General features: G+C 40.1%; 1 non-coding gene across 1 annotated transcript; it reads left to right on the top strand.

The window, feature by feature from the left end:
- The first annotated feature begins 3060 nt into the window (after positions 1–3060).
- On the top strand, positions 3061–3164 carry LOC148547997 (small nucleolar RNA R71). The gene has a single exon (XR_015897057.1). It is a non-coding gene; the product is annotated as a small nucleolar RNA R71 (small nucleolar RNA).
- Positions 3165–3650: the final 486 nt, after the last annotated feature.

The raw sequence follows: 3650 nt of genomic DNA, 5'->3' as shown, positions 1-3650 counted from the left end.
CCTTCATAGAACGCTTGAAAATCTACCTTGTCACTTGCTTTCTTGTATCTTTCCCATGCTTTGAACAATGGTTCTTCCTCTCTTTGTATGAATGGATGTACTCCTTCTTTCATCTTAATGTTTTGTCGGGATGATGAAAATTTGGCTAGGAACTTAGCAACCAAATCATCCCAACCAGTGATACTTCCTTGGGAAAAGGTTTCAAGCCATTGTGCCGCTTCATCCTTCAGTGAGAAAGGAAATAACAAGAGCTTACAGGTATCATGGTTTACACCATTGAGATTGACAGCACCACAAGTTTTCAGAAAAATGGATAGGTGCTGTTTAGGGTCCTCCAATGGATTTCCACCATAGGAACAATTGTTCTCTATTAGTGTAATGAGTTGTGGCTTCATGTTATGGTGTTCTTCTTTCTCAGAAACTCCTTCTTCAATGATATCCTTTCCTTTGGCTGCTCTTCTTTCCTATGACATATAAATCAACAACGGAACACACAGTGATACTTTTGCAAATTGAGTGTAGTCAGTTGAGACAAAACTTCAAACAGTTAGTGGGTTAGTCAAAAATTAAAGAAAAAGTGCTTGATCTAAACTGCCACCTCACTTAATCATTGTCAATCTATTCAATGCCCGGCAACGGCGCCAAAAACTTGATGCGATATTTTTGTGGAAAAACAAATTTCTCCAAAACACCCAAAACTAACCGGCAAGTGCACCGGGTCGCATCAAGTAATAATAACTCACGGGAGTGAGGTCGATCCCACAGGGATTGAAGGATTGAGCAATTTTAGTTTAGTGGTTGATTTAGTCAAGCGAATCAAGATTTGGTTGAGAGATTTGTGATTTGCAGAATTTAAATTGCATAGAAAGTAAAGGAAATGGGTGAATTGCATGAAATTAAAGAGAACTGGAATTTAAAGTGCTGAATCTTAAAGAGCAAGAAATTAAATGGCAGAAACTTAGAACGCAAGAAATGTAAATGGCTTGAATTGTAAAGGGAATTGGGAGTTGAATTTGCAGAAATTAAACAAGGAAAAGTAAATTGCAACAAACAGAGAAGTAAAGGATGTCTTGAATCAAACCGGATCTTAAAACAGAAATGTAAATAAGCATGAAAACAGTAAACAAGGAATGGGAAATGGGAAATCCAGATCTCAGGACCCAAGAGACTAGAAAACCAAGTCTAGATCTCAATGCCTTCCTAGATCCAACAAGCACAATTACAAAGGAAATTGTAAATTGCAAAGAAAGTAGATGAGGAAGCAAGTAACCAAAACTGAAATTCAATTAAGCAGAAAATTAAACAAGATCCCAAGGTGAGATTGAAACAGAATTTCTTCAATTCTCCACCCAAAATCCAAGACAAGAAAAGTAAAGAGTGCTGGGCAAGACAAGGAAGAAGAGAGATCAATTCTCCTCCCAAATTCTCTTGAATTAAAACAACAATGCTAAGAAAAATAAAAGTGAGCTCTAAGCAAACCGAAAAGAAAACTCTCTGAAAAACTAAAAGGGAAGCTCCCCTAAAAACTTAAATCCTATGCTATTTATACACTTTCTTCAAATGGTCTTCAAGCCTTCAATTGGGCCTTTGCTCTTGGTGGAATTGGGTTGAGAGAGGCCTTGGTTGATTGCTCTTGGAGTTTGGAGAAGAACCGAATTGAACCGGGTTGGAATCATGAAAGCTTGAGTAAAAGTTGGACTAAAAGTTAGGGGCTAACTTTTGCTCCAACTTTTCACATCAGCACCCTTGTTTTGCTGATACCAACGTTGGGGCAAAAGTTAGGGGTCTAACTTTTGCTCCAACGTTGGCCTCCCCTTGCATATTCATGGCGCCAACGTTAGCCAAAAAGTTAGGGGCTAACGTTGGCGCAAACTTTTGCTAGTCCAGGGAGTATTTTTCATGCGCAAACGTTAGCCAAAAAGTTAGGGGCTAACGTTGGCGCAAACTTTTTGTGCATCCAGGGATTGTTTTTCATGCCAAAAGTTAGCCAAAAAGTTAGGGGCTAACTTTTGGTCCAGCTTTTGCCAAAAAGTTAGCCAAAAAGTTAGGGGCTAACTTTTGCTCCAGCTTTTACTTCCTGGTTCATAATTAATCCAAAAGTTTGAGCTAAAGTTTGAGGCAAACTTTTGCTCAAACTTTTTGTTGTCTCTTCCTTCTAGCCCTTCCTTCTTGCATCAACCTTTCTCCAAGCTTTCTTCACCTATCATTAATCAACCAAACACATCAAAGCTATGCTCAAAATCATGAGATATTCATTCTTTCATAATATGTGACAATTATAGCATAAAATCTCATGAAATAGCATGAATTCATACATGGTTGATTAAATCAAAGGAAACATGAAAATCTACCCAATTGGCTTGCTTTTGGCTCAAGAAAGTGCATAATTCAATTGAAAACAAAAGAAAAATGCTAGTGAAACTAGGCTAAGATGACTTGTCATCAACCCTGTCATCAATTGATGAGTGGTTCGGGGCAGATGTGCTGTTTTGGTTTTGATAAGTATGTGGAGAAGCGTTGTTGTGGGGGTGTTGATGGGTGAATTATTGGTGAGCTGGATTGTTGTTGGAGTTGTAACGTCTCTGGTCTTGGTTTTGATCTTGCTCACTTCCCCACCCAAAGTTCGGGTGATTTCTCCATCCAGAGTTGTAGGTCTTGGAGTATGGATCATAGTTTTTCCTTGGTGAATTCCCAATGTAGTTGGCTTGCTCCTGACTCCCTTCTGCTTCTTGGTTTACTCCTTCTTGTGTTGTTGATGAAGTGGAGATTGCTGCTACTTGGTTCATCTCCATCTTCTTGGTGAGGTCAGCCAGCTGCTGGGTAATGAGCTTGTTTTGGGCCAACAGAGCATCCACATTGTTTAGCTCCATCACTCCTCTTGTGTTCCCTCTTTCGGAAGCATAGAAGTAGTCGTTTTCTGCTACTGTTTCAATAACATCTATGGCTTCCTCAATGGTCTTCTTCTTGTTCAAGGACCCTCCAGATGAATGGTCTACTACCTTCTTTAACTCATAAGAGAGCCCTTCATAGAAAATGTGCAGCTGGACCCATTCGTTGAACATGTCAGGTGGACACCTCCTTGTTAAGTCTTTGAACCTCTCCCATGCTTCATACAGAGTCTCACCATCCTGTTGCCTGAAGGTTTGAACCTCAGCCCTCAGCCTATTGATTCGTTGAGGAGGGTAGAATCTTGCTAAGAATTTGTTCACCACATCCTCCCAAGTTGTCAAGCTCTCCCTTGGGAAGGATTCTAGCCACTTGGCTGCCTTGTCTCTGAGTGAGAAGGGAAATAAGAGCAATCTATAGGCGTCAGGATGAACACCATTAGATTTCACTGTGTCACATATTCTCAAGAAGGTGGTCAAATGTTGGTTGGGATTTTCTTGAACACCTCCTCCAAACGAACAGTTGTTCTGAACAAGGGTGATGAGCTGTGGTTTAAGTTCAAAGTTGTTGGCATGGATTGTTGGCTTTTGGATGCTACTTCTACAATTGCCTGGGTTTGGATTAATGTAAGAGCCCAAAACTCTTCTATCCTCCCCAGCATGATTTGCTCCACCTCCTTTGCCATGGTTGTGAATCTCTTCTTCATGATGATTTTCCATGTTTTCTTCCATGTTTGGTTCAAAGTATTCCTCAAACTGTTCCTC

Source organism: Arachis ipaensis, chromosome B8, assembly GCF_059453495.1.
Source record: "Arachis ipaensis isolate K30076 ecotype BB chromosome B8, ASM5945349v1, whole genome shotgun sequence".
Lineage (NCBI taxonomy): Eukaryota > Viridiplantae > Streptophyta > Magnoliopsida > Fabales > Fabaceae > Arachis > Arachis ipaensis.
Note: the sequence above shows the minus strand (reverse complement) of the source record. Positions and strands in the feature narration are given on the sequence as shown.